This window comes from Bufo gargarizans, chromosome 5 (genome assembly GCF_014858855.1).
Source record: "Bufo gargarizans isolate SCDJY-AF-19 chromosome 5, ASM1485885v1, whole genome shotgun sequence".
Taxonomy (NCBI): domain Eukaryota; kingdom Metazoa; phylum Chordata; class Amphibia; order Anura; family Bufonidae; genus Bufo; species Bufo gargarizans.
Window position 1 is genome coordinate 252324219 of NC_058084.1, and position 18633 is coordinate 252342851.

An 18633-nucleotide genomic window follows, 5' to 3' on the forward strand; every position below is an offset into this window, starting at 1 on the left:
CAGCACTTAAAGTGACACTGGTCAGATTTGCAAACAATGGCCTGGTCCTAAGGTATAATAAGGCTGTGTCCTTAAGGGGTTAAATAACCGTCGCCAGGAGACCTCTGATAAGTCACAATTTTTTGGTGCATATGGGTTTCATCCGCAGTTTGGGACATTCTCTGGAGAGGGGTCTTCTGGTTTACCTGATGAGGAGAGATTTTCCTCGTCTTTGTCATTTATTTGGCAAAAGATTCAGGTTAATCTGAAGAGGATGAGTGAGAGATATAAGCGTGTGGCGGATAAGAGACCTGTGTGCCTGGTCCGGACCTGAATGTGGGGGATCTGGTGTGGTTGTCTACAAAGAATATCAAACTGAAGGTTTCCTCTTGGAAGTTGGGTGCTAAGTTTATTGGGCCTTACAAGATCTTGTCTGTCATCAATCCCGTTGCCTTCCATCTTGATCTTCCTCAGACTTGGAAGATCCATAATGTTTTCCACAAGTCCCTATTAAAACCTTATGTCCAACCCACTGTACCCTCCTCTTTGCCTCCTCCTCCAATTATTTTTGATAGTAATCATGAATTTTAGGTCTCTAGGATTGTGGATTCTCGCATTATCCGCGGTTATCTTCAGTACCTAGTTCATTGGGAGGGTTATGGTCCTGAGGAGAGCATGTCGGTCCCAGTTGTGGACATTAAGGCCACTCATCTCATCAGGGCTTTCCATAGGTCTCATCCTGACAAGGTGGGCTCTGAGTGTCCGGAGTCCACCTGTAGAGGGAGGGGTACTGTCACCGCCAGTTCTGTGAGAAGGTCTGTCAGACGTTCTTCTCTACCTCTTGTATGATGTTCTTTGTTTTGGTTTCACTTTCTCATCTCTTTTCCTTCTGCCAGGTGTCACTTATTTAGACTAATCGTCTTCCTTTATATTCCCTCCCATACTGCCTAACTTCGCGGTTTATACTACTTCCTGGATGTTGTTTTCACTGCTGGAGGCTGCTTTTGCTGTTTGCTTAGATAAGTCCTTTACTTTATTGTGTTTCCTTGCTGGCTTGATTCTAGGTGACCCTGACTCCATCTGTATTAACTGCAGGGAGCCGGTGGTCGTGTCCCCTCACTATTATAGGGTTTTCAGGTGTCACGCAGACTTAAGTGCGTGGGCATGCAATCGTCTACCATCGAGACCCTTGCATGTGCATAGCAGTCAGGGAGAGCTCTTAGGGTTTTATAGGGCTCACCTATAAGCTCCGTAGTTTGGGATCAAGCCAGTCGCTTGTTTATTCACAAGTTCCAGCTATCTGCAAACTTCACCCATGACAACTAGAGGCAATACCACCTTACATTTTTGATCTGATATTCTTATATATCAAGAAGACCTGGACAGAATCACCCTTTCCAAAATGAGCATCCTAAAGCGTCTTTCTGAGACTCAGAGATATTCTTTATAGATGGCTCTTCCGATTCATCCTGACGTTTTCTCTGAAAGCACCAGCACCAACAAGCAGCAAAAGAAATAGACCCTTACAAGGATCTCAATGAATGCTACCCGATAGAACTTCACCTTGACAATGGTGTCATGTCCGCAAACCATAATACACCTATGAACTTGCAGCAGTATTTAACCACTCCCCCTATGCTGCTATTGCTCTTTCTGTTATATTTTGTGAGCTTTTGACAGCTCCTTTGGAAAATGAAAGGTGTAATATGATTGGTAGCTATGGGCAACTAAGTCAGTTCTACTTTACACCAGTTTGATAAATGACCCCATTGGTCTTTATCTTACTTATTCTTCATGGGTCGAAAGAACCTTGTCAAAGCAATAATTCTCTCGACAGTTAAAGATTTTTTCTTTGCATCTTAAAAAGGTGACTAACAAATACATGTGTAATGATAAAAAAGTCTACATTTAAAACTACTTACACAACATAAGCTACGTGGATGTAGGGCCCTGCCAAACTGGCAACTATATTACAACGCTAACCACATAGCCTTAATAATATAATGGGTTAGAATAGACCCTGATAATCTCTGGATTTCACTAGAAGAGGGTCTTGTACCTGTCCGACTTCAATCACTATTGTAACTCCAAGTTATCTCCCTCTTTTGAATTTCAGAATAAGTTGACAAAGGCCTCCTTTAACCCCTTAAGGACCTGCACCATACATGTATGGCACTGGTGGACAAGACCTAAGAACCAGCACTGTACATGTACGGCAAGCTGATCAGGCGGGTGCAGGAGCTGAGCCCGCCCAATCAGCGGCACAGACCCGGCAGTTACTGCCAGCCGGGCCCCTGCTGCATATGCCACCATTGGTGAAAACACTGATGCTGGTGTGTTAACCCCTTGAATGCCGTGGTCAAAGCTAACCATGACAGGCAGAGGGTTCGCTGAGGGTACGAGTGCCCTCCTCTTCCCCATCAAGTCCCTGCGCTACAGTGGCGGGGACCCGATGGCAGAGAAGGCAAGCCTACTGCCTTCCATAGGCATCAGAGCTTGCCTTCTATGTAAGCCTGTGAGATCCAGCATTTGGTTTTTCCATAGTAAAAATAATAAAGTTTCAAGTAAAAAAATAAATAAAATAAATTCCCCAAATAAAACACATAAAATTGCAAAATATATTACATGATCCACCCCCTCATCTGAACACTGTAGAAAAAAAATAAAAACTGTGCTAAAACAATCTTTATTTGTCACCTTACATCACAAAAAGGGAAACACCAAGCAATCAAAAAGGTGCATGACCCCCAAAATAGTACCAATCAAACCATCACATCATCCCACAAAAATGTAACTTCTACATAAAACAATTGGGCAACAAATAAAAATATGGAGACACTAAAACACACTTTTTTTGTTTCAAAAATGCATTTATTTTGTAAAAGTTGAATAAATAAAAAAAGTATACATATTAGGTATTGCCGCGTCCGTAGCAACCAGCTCTATAAAATATCACATGACCTAACCCCTCAGGTCAACACCGTAAAAAATAAAAATAAAAACTATGCAAAAAAAAAGCAATTTTTGTCACTACATCACAAAAAGTGCAACACAAAGCAAACAAAAGGCCATAGGAACCATAAAATAGTGCCAATCAAACCATCATTTCATCCCACTAAAAATGAGCCCCTAAACAATACAATCGTCCAAAAATAAAAATAAATTGGGCTCTCAGAATATGGAGACATTAAAACGTGATTTTTTTTTTTCAAAAATGCTTTTATTATGCAAAACTTTAATAAATGATAAAATATACATATTAGGTATCGCCACATCCATAACAACCAGTTCTATAAAACTATCACATGATCTTATCCTTCAGGTAAACACCGTAAAAAAAAAAAAAAAAAAAAAAAAAAAAAAAAAAGCTATTTTTTGTCACCTTACATCACAAAAAGTGTGTTAGCGATCAAAAAGTCATACACAACCATAAAATAGTGCCAATAAAACTGTCATCTCATTCCACAAAAATTGAGCCCCTACATAGAGTAAGACAATTGCCCCTCCCTCCCCCCCCAAAAAAAAACTATGGCTCTCAGAATATAGAAACACTAAAACATGATTTTTTCCCCAAAAAATGCATTTATTGTGAAAAAACTTAAGTAAATACAAAAGTTTACATATTAGGTATTGCTGTGTTTGTAATAAAAATGGTGTAAAAAATGCAATTTCTTTGTTATGATGCATCACAAAAAGTGTAATACCAAGCGGTCAAAAAGTAATATGCACCCTAAAATAGTATTTAAACCGTCATCTCATACTGAAAAACAAAACAAAGAAAAATTGTCATATGTGGTATTGTCACGTCTGTAAAAAACTGCTCTATAAAAATAGCACATGAACTAACCCAGGGATGCTCAACCTGCGGCCCTCCAGCTGGAAATGATGGGAGTTGTAGTTTTGCAACAGCTGGAGGACCACAGGTTGAGCAAGCCTGATCTAACCTGTCAGATGAACATTGTAAAAAAATAAAAATAAGAACAGTGCCAAAACAGCTATTTTTTTGTTACCTTGCCTCACAAAAAGAGTAATACAGAGCAACCAAAAATCATATGTACCATAAAAAAGTACAAACAAAACTGCCACCTTATCTCATAGTTTCCAAAATGGTGTCACTTTTTTGGAGTTTCTACTCTAGAGGTGCATAAGGGGGTCTTAAAATTTGACATGGCAACTTAAAATTATCCCATTGAAATCTGCCTTCCAAAAAACATATGGCGTTCCTTTTCTTTTTGCGCCCTGCCATGTGCCCATAGAGCACTTTACGACCACATATCGGACATTTCTGTAAACTACAGAATCAGGGAAGGAAATATTTAGTTTTGTTTGGTTGTTAATCCTGGTTTTGTCACTGGAAAAAAAATGGATTGAAATGGAAAATCTGCCAAAAAAGTGAAATTCTGAAATGTCATCTACATTTTCCTTTAATTCTTGTGGAACACCTAAAGGCTTAAAGCGAACCTTTCACCAGGATTTCACTTAATAAACTATTACCAGTACCTTATAGATTATCCTCATTGTGTTTCAATGCATTCTTGTGCCGCTTTCCTGGGATGGATATTCATGAAAAAAATGACTTATAAAATCCTCGTATCCAGCTCCTGAAGTCACGCTAGCAGTCAAGGGGGTAGCCTTTCCCTCACTCCAGGCTGTACCTCCCCTGCCCTAACCCCGCCTCTAAGTAGTGTAACTGACACCCGGCTCAGTCGCCGGGACCGCGCTTGTACAGGCGGCGCATGCTCCGTCGGACTCGAGCGCGTGAGGAAGAGAAGACAGGCAGGCATCAGGGATGGCGCATGCGCGATTCAGTTACAGGATCGCGCTCGAGTCCGACGGCGAATGCGCCGCCTGTACAAGCGCGGTCCTGGCGACTGAGCGGGTGTCAGTTGCACTACTTAGAGGCAGGGTTAGGGCAGAGGAGGTACAGCCCGGAGTGAGGGAAGGGCTACCCCCTTGACTTTCTAGCGTGACTTCAGGAGCTGGAGACGAGGACTTTATAAGTCATTTTTTTCATGAATATCCATCCCAGGAAAGCGGCACAAGAATGCATTGAAACACAATGAGGATAATCTATAAGGCACTGGTAATAGTTTATTAAGTGAAATCCTGGTGAAAGGTTCGCTTTAACAAAGTTTGTTAAATCAGTTTGGAATAACTTGAGTGGTGTAGTTTCTAAAATGGGGCTAAGTTGGGGTGTTTCTATTATGTAAGCCCCATAAAGTGACTTTAGACCTTAAAAATTGGGTTTTGGATTTGCGTCTAAACTTCTAAGCCTTCTAACGTCCCAAAAAAATAAAATGTAATTTAGACCTCATGCACATGACCGCATGTATTTTGCAGTCCGCATAAAATACTGATGATGTCCATGTGCATTTTGTATTTTGCAGAATGGAACATCTGGCCCCTAATAGAATAGTACTATCCTTGTCCGTAAAGAGGACAATAATAGTATTTTTTTTTTTTTAGCGGAACGGAAATACGGACATTCGGAAACGGAATGCACACGGAGTAACTTCATTTTTTTTTGCGGACCCATTAAAATTAAAGGTCCCGTATACGGTCCTCAAAAAAAACGGAATGGACACCGAAAGAAAATATGTTCTTCTGCATGAGGCCTTACAAAATTATCCAAACATGAAGTACACATATGGGAAAGGTAAAGTAATAACAATTTTAGGAGGTATCCCTATGGGCCAGATTTATCATTAGCTCAGGTCAGAATAATGGCGAGAAAAAGTCCCCAAAAAATGTGCAAATGCTAAAACTGCGCAAATTCTGCTCTGCACTATGCACGCCAGTTTTCTGAAAGTGGGCGTGTTTTCTTATGTAAATGAATCTCTAGACAGATTTACTATTGGGACTATTTAAAAAAGGTCGCAAAAAAGTCGCAATTTCACTCCAGTGAGGGCCATGCTTATCTTATGAGACTTTTTAATAGAACATGCGACTTTTCATAAAAATGTGCGACTTTTTCGTAAAGATGTACGACTTTTGTAAAGCTGCTTACTGACGGATAAACTGCAACCGTCAAACCACATTTATTACAGTTTAAAAGGCCGATCATAAATCTGACTTGGCTAAAACTGACTATTGCCATATGTGAAAGTGGAGTTAGCTGTCAGAGTAATGATAAATCTGGCCCTATGTGTTTTAAAAGCAGAGAAATAGAAATTTTGAAAATTGCACATTTTTAAAAAATTTGGGTACATTTAGTATTTTTTAGAAATAAAAATGAAATATTTTGACTCTACCACTGTCATGAAGTACAAAATGTGATGAAAAAACTCACTGACATCACGCTGGACTCAAATCAGCTCATTAGCATGCATCATGCGGCATCTTTGTGTGTATATTATGAGGTAACCATCTGTCACACCAGTAAGTGAATACATCTAAGGTACTTTTTAGTAGTTAATGATTATAATCTAACTAATTAAATACAATCAAATATCCACATGACAGGTTCCCTTAAAATTCATCACCACATATAGTGACACATGTCAGATTTGCAAAAAATCGCCTGGTCCTTAAGGTGAAAAATGGCAAGGTCCTGAAGGGGTTAAAATATGGGACCACATGAGAGACACACTTATCAGTTCCCTTCCCCTCTGATAACAATTGCAGATAATCTAGAGTTGTATCTCCCACGTTTTGCAGATATTTGTCTGAACATCTCATCACCACAACCTGAGCTGATTTGTCCTTTTTCAAATGACAACACAGCTGCAGAAAAACTAGATAAATCCTCCCTCTTTTCTGTGCATCACCCAGGGGCAGATCGGCCATTCACTCCACCTGGAATATTCCCGGTGGGCCGATTGCCTTTTACTGTGCAGTGGGCCGGCTGCACCACGCCACACTGTTCACACAGAGCCTCCCTGCTGTTTGACACTTTGTTCTGCAGACTGCAGGCCTTGCTGCTCTCACTATGAAAGTAGAAAGTAAGAGAGTGCAGCCGGGCAGGAGGCTTGCAATGTCACACACTGCAGGCCCATCCTCTCTGTCATACTGTATGAAGTGTCAGCGCAGCCAGGGCCACCACCAGGGCAGTTACTATACTGTCAGAGGCCTGGCTGCAAGAAAGCAAGGGCCTGGCTCCCAGCTACCACTACTGCTGTTCTCTGCTGCTGGACTGCATTTCGGTGAAAGGGACAGCATAATACCTTGCTGGGCTTGATCCTTTGGCCTCTTTCACACGGGCGTCATATTTTTGGTGCAGATAAGAGGTGTGTGCGTTGCGGGAAAATGCACAATTTTTCTACGCGCGTGCAAAACATTGTCATGAGTTTTGCACTCGCGTGAGAAAAATCGCGCATGTTTGGTACCCAAACCCGAACTTCTTCACAGAAGTTGGGGCTTGGGATTGATGTTCTGAAGATTGTATTATTTTCCCTTATAACATGGTTATTGAATACAGAATGCTTAGTATAATAGTGCTGGAAGGGTTAAAAAAAAAGAAAAAAATAAGTTAACTCACCTTATCCTCTTGATCGCGTAGTTCCCGGTCTCTTCTTTAGCTGTGGGCTAAATGACCTGTGGTGATGTCAGATCACATGCTCCAATCTCATGATCTGACGTTACCACAGGTCCTTTAGCCCACAGCTAAAGAAGAAACCGACCGGGAACTACGCGATCAAGAGGATAAGGTGAGTTAACTTTTTTTTATTTTTTTTAACCCTTCCAGCACTATTATACTAAGCATTCTGTATTCAGAATGCTATTATTTTCCCTTATAACCATGTTATAAGGGAAAATAATACAGTGAATAGACTGTCACCTAGAACCCATGCGTGAAAATCGCACCGCATCCGCACTTGCTTGTAGATGCTTGTGATTTTCACGCAACCCCATTCATTTCTATAGGGCCTGCATTACGTGAAAAACGCAGAATATAGAACGTGCTGCGATTTTCACACAATGCATAAGTGATGCGTGAAAATCACCGCTCATGTGAACAGCCCCATAGAAATGAATGGGTCAGGATTCAGTGCGGGGGCAATGCGTTCAACTCACGCATTGCACCCGTGCAGAATACTCGCCCGTGTGAAAGGGGCCTTTATCCGAAGTAAATTTCACAGACCCCACAGCCTCCTTCCTCCTCTCTGCAGTGCGATATTCCTTCATGTGTGTGGAGGGGCGGAGCTGAGGCAGCATCAGGAGACAATGAAGACACTGCTCCTTCTGACCTCCTGTGTTACTGTGCCTCCAGTATAATGTTCAGTCCCCTCACTGGTTCTTCTACTCCACACAGCAGCACTGAGGTAAGTTACTGTGGGAGGGAAGCTAGGAGAGTCAGGTAGCTGTTGCCCCTGAACATCTTGTGTACCCCTGTTGTTCCAGCCCAGACCATCACAGACCTCTGCCCACTGACTATCTCACATATACTTCATATAGCGCTCCTAAGAAGTAACAGAGAGCCTTGCAAAAGTATTTTTTTTCGTGTTTTGATGCCTCACAACCTGGAATTAACATGGATTGTTTGAGGATTTGCATTATTTAATTTACAGAACAAACAAGCAAACAACAAATAGGACAAAATAACAGAAAAAGTCAATGTGCATAACTATTCAACCCCCTAAAGTCAATTCTTTGGAGAGTCACCTTTTGAGGCAATCACAGCTCCAAGTCGCTTTGGATAAGGACTAGTTCACACGAACGCCGAGTGTACGGGCCATTTTTTTGTGTTCCGTATACGGTCCATATACGGAACCATTCATTTCAATGGTTCTGCAACAAAAAAAAACAGAATAACGGAATGTACTCCGTATGCATTCCGTTTCCGTATTTCCGTTTTTCCGTTGAAAGATAGAACATGTCCTATATTTGGCCGCAAATCACGTTCCGTGGCTCCATTCAAGTCAATGGGTCTGCAAAAAAAGCGGAACACATACGGAAATGCATCCGCATGTCTTCCGTATCCTTTCCGTTTTTTTCTGAACCATCTATTGAAAATGTTATGCCCAGCCCAATTTTTTCTATGTAATTACTGTATACTGTACATGGCCTATGGAAAAACGGAAAAACGGAAAGGAAACAGAAACACAACAGAACTCAAAAACGGAACAACGGATCCGTGAAAAACGGACCGCAAAAAACTATAAAAGCCATACGTTCGTGTGAACTAAGCCTAAGTCTCTATGAGCTTGCCACATTTTACCACTGGGATTTTTGCCCATTCCTCCTTGAAAAACTGCTCCAGCTCCTTCAAGTTGGATGGTTGGGTCTTGTGAACAGCTATCATTAAGTCTGACCACAGATTTTCTATTGGATTGAGATCTGGGCTTTGACTAGGCCATTCCAACACATTTACTTGTTTCCCCTTAAACCACTCAAGGGTTGCTTTAGCAGTGTGTTTGGGGTCAATGCCCTGCTAGAAGGTGAACCTCCGTCCTAGCCACAAATCACGCACAGAGTGGTACAGGTTTTGTTCAAGAATATCCCTGTATTTAGCACCATCGATCTTTCCCTCAACTCTGACCAGTTTCCCAGTCCCGGCTGCTGAAAAATATCCCCACAGCATGATGCCAACACCACCATGTTTCACTGTGGGGATGGTGTTTTGGGTGATGCAATATGTTGGGATTGGGCCACACATAGCGTTGTCTTTGATTCACACGTCCGTAATTTCATTGCACATTTTCATTCATTTCCGGGTCCTCATTTCTGTTTCCCAAAAAAATAGAACCCGTCCTATTCTTATCTGCAAGAATAGGCATATTCAATTAGTGCCGGCGACGTGTGGTCCGTGTGAATGGAGCCTTAGTCTCATCAGATCAGAGCACCTTCCTCTATACATTTTGGGAGCCACATGCCTTTTTGCAAACTCACAACCTGCTTTTTTGTTTTTGCTGAAAGTAATAGCTTTCTTCTGGCCACTCTGCCATAAAGCCAAACTCTATGGAGTGTATGGCTTATTGTTGTCCTATGTACAGATAATCCAGTCTCTACTGTGTAACTCTACAGCTCCTTCAGGGTTACCTTAGGTCTCTGTGCTACCTCTCGAGTTAATGCACTCCTTGCCCGGTCCGTGAGTCTTGGTGGGCAGACATTTCTTGGAAGTAGTGATGGACGAACATTGGCCGGGACATTCGCGAAAATAGCACCCGCATTCAATAATGACCCATTCCTTTTATGGATCTGTGTACATAATTATTTTTTTTAAGCATCAATTCTGCATTACGTGAGAATTTAAAAAACACATATTATCCAGATGTAACCTGAAAGGGGTCCAGGTGCAATGTGTTTTTCACTGAAGGTTGCTAGAAGATTTTTAGTTTGTAAACCTATTTTGTTTATGACAAGCTTGAAAAATGCATCAATAGATTCAGCACTTGCACTGAAATAACTTAAATACTGTACACAAAGGCTTACAAAAATCACTACATTTACTAGTGAAATAGTCAGAGTTTCACTGAACGCACCCAGAACGCATCCTGACACAATCCATATCATTCGTATGAAAGAGGCCTAAGGAATTTGCATATCTGGTTTCTCTGCTAGAGCAACCTATAGGAATTCACACTTGAGGTCTGTTGTCTAACTATAGAAAAAATGTTTTTGTATTAATTAGAATTATTTATTTTATATATTAGGCTACTTTCACACTAGTGTTTGGGGCTCCGCTTGTGAGTTCCGTTTAAAGGCTCTCACAAGCGGCCCTGAACGCATCCGTACTACCCCAATGCATTCTGAGTGGATGCGGATCTGCTCAGAATGCATCAGTCTTGCACCGTTTGGCCTCCGCTCCGCTCAGCAGGCGGACACCCGAAAGTAATACATATTCTTAGTGGGCATTTTTTGCCATCAACACTAACCACCGCCACCACTGAACCCAGTGAGCCCAATCTCGCTCCTATTTTTATTTTGGAGCAAGTTTGCTTAAAAATATTTCAGTTAGTACATTTTTGAAAAAAAATATACAATTTCATCTTCTACAGTTACTGGACTGTTTACTAAAATTCAAATATGGCGCATTGCAGGCGGTTTACTGCAAAGCAGGTGTATGCTATGATTTGTTCAGACACTGAGACTGCAAGTGAAGGTGAAATTAATTTTATTGCATCATCATCATCATCTTCAAATTAATTGATAGATTGTATAAATTAAGGCCCTTAATCACCCATTTCAATTCTTTGTTTGCAGAAATATATACCCCTGAAAAACATATTGTTGTCTACAAATCCCTAATGAACTTCAAAGGAAGGCTGCATTTTCGACATTACTTTCCTAACAAGAGGGCAAGATATGGCATCACACTATATAAATTGTGTGAAAGTGAAACTGGCTACACACATCACTTTAAAGTGTATGAGGGGAAGAATTCTATAATAGAACCCCATAATGTCCCCCCACCCTTGGAATAAGCGTAAAAATTGTATGGGATTTGGTTCACCCATTGCTGGATCAAGGATACCACCTGTACCTTGACAACTTTTATTCCAATATATCATGTTTTAAGTGCCTTGCTAACAGAAGTACGGTGGCACGTGGCACAATAAGAAAGAACCAAAAAGGTCTCCCAAAAATGCTGCTGGAGCAAATGCTTAGGGTGGGAGAGAGCAGAGCACTTTGTAGCAAAAATATATTGTGTGTTAGACATAAAGACAAAAGAAATGTAGTTATGCTAACCACAATGCACTGTGACATCAGCACCCTTGTTTCTGTTAGAGGTACTGACACTGAAACCCCTAACAATAGAACTGAGTAATAGGGATCATTCTAAATTAAAGTGGTATTATACCTACTATAAATGGAAAAATGGAAGCTCTTAGCACACATTTTTGATCAAACGTGTGTCAGGCCTATCTACCAGGCGTCAAGGTGGCTTCCGCAGACAGGTGCCTAACAATAATATACCGCCTCTCTTTGCATTGTTCAGTCTAAAAGAGACGCTACCATCAATATATGCTACAAAGAATCTTAGACTAGCACATTCATATACATATGAAGCTGGTTCCTACACTACTCTGAAAATGCAGACATAGGGAAGTCTAAGAGAGGCGGTATATTAGTGTTAGCGACCCGTGTTTGGAAGCCACCTTCACGCCAGGTAGATGGTCCTGACACACGTTTGATCAAAAATGATTCCTATTTCTCAGCTCTATTGTTTGTATGTGTAAAGTTGTGCAGCCATTTTTTTTATCAAACATGTTTGTGTGATGGATATGCACCTGTGACTATGTATATGAATGTGCTAGTGTAAATTGTCTTATAGTACTGAAACCACTAAACCAGTGTGCATTCAAGAATTTAATACATTTATGGGTGGGGTAGACCTGTCAGACCAGGTACTCAAACCCTACAGTGCCATGTGAAAATCCAGGATATGGTATAAAAAACTTGTGGTGCACCTCACACAGGTTGCATAATATAATGCATTTGTACTTTACAGAAATGCAGGCCAAGAGGGAACTTTTTTTTTAATTTCAAGAAAATGTAATAAAGGCCCTCATATATGGGGACTGGGTGGAGAAAGGCCCCAGACCCACTTCTACATGTGAGGCAACAAGGATAGTGCCAGGACAACCCTTCCCCAGTGAAATTTCTCCCACTGCAAAAAAGAGCAAGCGGCTAAAATGATGCTGTGTGTTACAAAAATGGTATAAGAAGGGAAACCAGCTATCAATGTGAAACATGTCCATCAAAACCTAGCTTTTGTATGAAAAGATGCTTCCAAATTTACCATGCTACTTTTGATGTATAATTTTATACTTTTACTTTCATGAAACCCTTTTTTTCCTTTCCTGTTGCCTAGTGAGAATTTATATTTTTAAAAAATCTTAGTCCATCTTGTTTAAATTATTCCAACTAAATTTGATGTGCAAATTATAATGAAATTAAAAATCCACTATACCTCTAGATGAATACACCATATGTGTGCTCAAAAACTGATGTATGGGCGCACAGCAGGCGTATAATTTTATACTTTAACTTTCATGATACCCTTTTTATCCTTTCCTGTTGCCCAGTGAGAATTTATATTTTCGAAAAATCTTAGTCCACCTGGTCTAAATTATTCCAACAAAATTTAAAGAGATCCTTTTATGGATTTAGATTAATGGAGGTACCCCCTGCTGGTGCTGCTACCCTGCTTGATTTTTTAAATATCGCCCCTGCGCCCCGCTGTGGCCCCCCAACAGATTTTGCGCTCAGTATGCTAATATTGAGCATCAGAACAGGGCGGAGGAGACGCCAGGGTTTCTCAATGGGCGTCTCCTTCTCCCTGCTGTAGCGCTGTCCAAAAATCCTCCCTGGCTGTGATGCTCTGCGCTGTGATTGGACAGCGCTACAGCAGGGAGAAGGAGAAACCCATTGAGAAGCCCTGGCATCTCCTCCTCCTTGTTCCAATGCTCAGTATTAGCATACTGAGTGCAAAATCTGCTGGGGGCCACAGTGGGGCGCAGGGGCGATATTTTTAAAAATAAAGCAGGGTCGCAGCATCAGCAGGGAGCACCCTGCAAGTCCAGGTATTTATCTCCATTAATCCAAACCCATGAAAGGTCCTCTTTAATGTACAAATTATATTGAAACTAAAAATCTACTATACCTCTAGATGAATACCTTAGTGGGAGTAGTTTCCAAAATGTGGTCACTTATGAGGTATTTCCACTGTCGGGGTACCTCAGGATCTATTCAAGTGAAACATTGTGCCTGAAAACCATTCCAGCAACATCTGAGCTCCAAAAACCATATGGTGCTTTTTCCCGTCTGAACTTTGCTTTGTGCCAATATATTAGTTTACGAACAAGTAGAGGTGTTGCCATATTTAAGAGTAAAAGTTTAATAAATGGTGGAGTGCATTTTTTACTTTTGCCCCTTGTGGGACTAAAGCAACATTTTCATGAAAAAAATGAATTTTTTCATTTTCATGGCTAATTGTTTCAAAATTCTATGTAACGCCTGTTGGGCCAAAGTGTTTACTACTGAAGAAATTAGGTAATTTTTTTAAAATGTGATATGGCTGAAAATTAATATACTCAAATCTGCCATCTAAATCCCATTTGGTGCTCCTTCCCTTTTTAGCCCTGCTGTGCGCCCATACATCATTTTTTGAGCACATATGGAGTGGTGATGTATTCAGGGGGAAATGGGGAACAAAATGTGGGGTGCATTTTATCCTTTTTCCCCTTGTGAAGGTAAAAAAATGTGGGTGTAAAGCAACTTTTTCAAAAAAATAAAAAATCATTTTTCCTTTTCACAGCCAAGTGTTTCCTACTTCTGTGAAACACCTGATTGGTCAAAGTGCTCACTACACACCTTGAAATATTCCTTGAGGGGTGTAGTTTCTGGAATGGGGTGACTTTTTGGGGGTTTCCACTGTAGGGCCACCTCAGGGTGTCTTCATATACAACGTAGCTCTCAATTACCATTCAAGCTAATTCCGCGCTCCAAAAGTCATATGGTTCTCCTTCCACTCTGAAGCCTGCTGTGCACCCATACATCCATTTTTGAGCACACATTGAGCGTTGCTGTGTTCGAGGGGAAATTGGGAAAATAATGTGGGGTGCATTTGTCTTGTTGCCTTTTGGGAAAGTGAAAAATGTGGGTGTAAAGCTATTTTTTTGCAAAAAAAACAAAACAATTTTTAATTTTCACTGCCAAGTGTTTAAAAATGTTGTGAAACGCCTGATTGGTCAAAGTGCTCACAACACACCTTGAAATATTCCTTGAGGGTTCTAGTTTCTGCAATGGGGTGAATTTTTGGAGGTTTCTACTATAGGGCCATAGGGACATAGCTCCCAATTACCATGCCAGCTAAATCCGCTCTCCAAAAGCCATATGGTGCTCCTTCTACTCTAAAGCCTGCTGTGTGCCCATACATCAGTTTTTGAGCACATATGAGGTGTTTCTGTAAACTCCAGATCCAGAGTAATAGATTTTGAGTTTTGTTTGGCTGTTAAGCCTTAATGTGTTTTTGGAAAAAATTGATTAAGTTTTTAAATCTGCAAAAAAAAGTGAAATTTTGAAATGTCATTCCTATTTTCCTTTAATTCCCGTGGGGCACCTAAAGTGTTTACAAAGTTTTTAAAATCAGTTTTGAATGGCTTGAGGGTGTAGTTTATAAAATAGGGTGATTTTTTTGGGTGGTTTCTAATATGTAAGCCTCAGAAAGCAACTTTATAACTGAACTGGTCATGAAAAAATTGGGTTTTGGAAATTTTCTTAAAAATTTCAAGATTTGCTTCTAAACTTCTAAGCCTTCTAATGTCCCAAAAAATAAAATGTAATTTTCAAAACATGAAGTAGACATATGGGGTATGTAAATTAATAACTATTTTTGGAGGTATTATTATCTATTTTTAAAAGTAGAGAAATTCAAATTACATTTTTTGGTAAACATGGTATTTATTTTATAAATAAAAATTTAATATTTTGACTCAATTTTACCACTGTCATGAAGTACAATTGGTTAAGCAAAAGTGTTTTAAAGTTATTACCACATAAAGTGACACATGTCAGATTTGCTAAAAGTGACCTGGTCCTTAATGTGAAAAATGGCTGTGTCAATGTTTTTATTATTCAATATTTATTATTCAATGTTTGCTAGCAGTATATCATTAAAGTAATGATACTCTGTTTGCAAACTATGGTAATTGCAGCACTCTTCTCCACAGAAGAGCAATCAATAGATGTAAAAGGGGTTTCCTCACTTCAGTAATTGACATTTATCATGTAGAAGTAAAAAAAAAAAAAAAAAAACACTAATGTATTGTGATTGTCCATATTGCTTCCTTGGCTGGCTGTAATCATATTTACATATATCACATTATACATGGCTAGTTTCCATGGTTAAAGACGACCCTGCAATCCATCAGTGCTGGCCATACTTGTACAATAAAGGAAAAATCACAGGCTTATGTAAACACCCACGTTCCTGGCCACCAGAGAGACTAACACTTTCCCTGTAGTGTGCAAACACTACCACTGCTGATGGATTGTAGGGTGGTCTGTAACCATGGAAATTAGAAGTGTACAATATAATTCAAAAATTAATCCAGCCAGCAAAGGAGGCAATATGGAGAATCACAATACATAAGTGCCTTGTATTAACTCCTTTATACATGATAAAATGCCACTTGCTGAAGTTAATCTACCCCTTTTGGAATTGCGTGTGCATTAGCCCTTGGACACCAGAGGATTACCATAGCCCCTTTTACACTTGCAATTCCCATGCATCTGACTTTGCAGCATGTGTCAGGGAAAGCATCCATCCAGAATTTTCTGCACTGTCGTGGTTGCATAACATATATTGATTAGAATTTACTGAAGTTACTACATTATTGAAATTTATAGTAATTTACAATCCAGAATCAAGCTGAAATCAACGACTTCCACAGATGGCTTCCAACTGCCATGGTAATGCCCCCTCTGAACTGTAGAAAAAGTCGGCATAGAGTTCCCGAACAGCTCGTTCTGCTGTTCCAGGTCATCCAGTCCGGCTCTGGTCTGAAATGACAGAAGATGTCATATTTTGACCAATATCTGCATCAGTGGAGGCATCATGTATCCTGGTGAAGTTGTGTAGGAGTACACAGGCCTGTATCACCAGGGTGGCATTGTCCGGATTCATCTATATGGATGACATGAACACTCAACTTTGTGGACAGTATTCCAAAAGCGCACTCCACATACCGATGGGCGCGAGTCAATCGATAGTTGAAGATGCGCTTCCGGTCATCCAGATCGAGTCCATGGAAAGCCCGCATCAGGTGGGGAGACAATGCAAATCCTTCATCAGCCACAATCACAAATGGAGCCGGCGGACCTGCAGATCCAGGAATTATTTTTGGGCAAGCTGGTTTGTGTGAAACTGTTCACCCATTCTGGAAGGACTAAAGATGCAGGCATCAGAAGTGCTCCCGTAGGCCTCAAAATCCACAATTACAAACCAATTACTGTCAGCCAAGGCCATCAGCACGACAGAAAAATACTGCTTGTAATTGAAGTACCCGGACCCTGAGTGAGGTGACTTCTTTACACGAATATGTTTGCCATCCAGTGCCCCAATGCAGTTTGGAAACTGTGCTGATTGGCAAAATCCCTCGGCGATACAAAGCCAATCTTCTGCCTTGGGGGTGGGCATCAATGCATCCAGATTACTTTACAGGTATGACATATGATCCCAGAGATCCCAAGCAGAAACTCGAAGTGCAGTGATGCAAAGGAGTTTCCAGTTGCCAGGAATCTGTGGGAAGAAAAATAAATTATGTATTTCTTTTTAAACACATTACAAAATATTAATTTTTCATAGTTCTTACCTGAATGTGACTATAAGCCTTTGCTCTGCAGAGATACTGTGCCTCATACTGAAGCTCAGGTTCGGATGTAGAGACACCAGCAGATTATCAAAAGCCTCCATGGACATAATGAGTGGAACTGTCCATTTCGATGACTCTGAGCAACAATAGGATGAACCCACTGTCGCCTCCTCCTCTCTGGTTCTTCGTCTAACATTGCTGCTTGCTGTCCAAATCGCTGAGATAGGAGCCAGGGGGAGAGAACTACATTGATATCTTTCTACATGATTATCGTTTTATATAATGCTATAAAACAATGCCTATGTCAAGCAAAGTTTACTCACAGAGCCCTGAGCGACAGGATAAACCAAACAAAATAGCGCCTGTTGAGATGTTTATTTTTATTAACTTTTTTATTGATATCCTATCAACTTTATTTGCATATAACAATTTATTCATGCAAAAACAGATGACATGCGGATGAAATACAGATACATTTTGCGAAACAACGGATCCACAAAAAATGGACTGCAATTCCGGATCTACAAAAATGCTGACGTGAAGTGTTGTGAAGCAAAATTTAGGAGCCAATCCTACTCTTGGATTAGGTCGTATGAATAGATCTGCAATTTGGCAGAGCGACCAAATCAAATTTTTGAAAACTTTGCTTATCTCTAATTGCTTTCTCTCATCACTTCAGTCAATCACTTTGGGCTGGATAATACCATTAATCCGGTTCACAATCTGCAGTATGTCATCATCAGACACATCAAAGAGTTGACCGCACACTACAAAACTGTTTTGTTCAGCAGTGTTTGTCTCTTTACTTCAGATATACAACTCTCCCTCTGTGAAAGTTCCCATGCCGGCTATTTCTGTCAATCTCTGCGCGACTCAAATACACACTCACTCCAGAGAAGCAGTAAACTGGTCAACAGATTTATTAGGGAAAGGGTGAACAAAGTCTTGGTGTGCATTGTTGCGTTGGAGCACCTACTTTGTCCAGACTGTGAACCAGCGGGGTGGCAGCATCCAGAAGCTTGGGTGACTATGGGATCACATACAAAATCCTCCTGGGACACAGAGCAGAGTCTCTTTTAGGGATATGGTGGCTGTATGTAATTATACAGCTGCTGGTCTCGCTCCTCTTAGACAGGAATAACAGAGGCTGTCTGGGCTGTAGCTATACCTCTGCATTGTCTGCTGGTAGGCAGGATTCATTTCTATCAAGGGAGACTTCTTAGTCTCTCTGTTTCTATGCAATGCTTCTCTCTCCAAGGTGGCCGCAGTCCCTCCTCCTGTTTCTCCCACAATTCCCTGCTCAGCCTATTAGCTCCTCCCCCTTCTCTTTCTGGTATAGGCTGAAGTGGCAGGATGGAGCAAGTGCTCATGGTATTTGTAGTCCCCTTCACTTGAG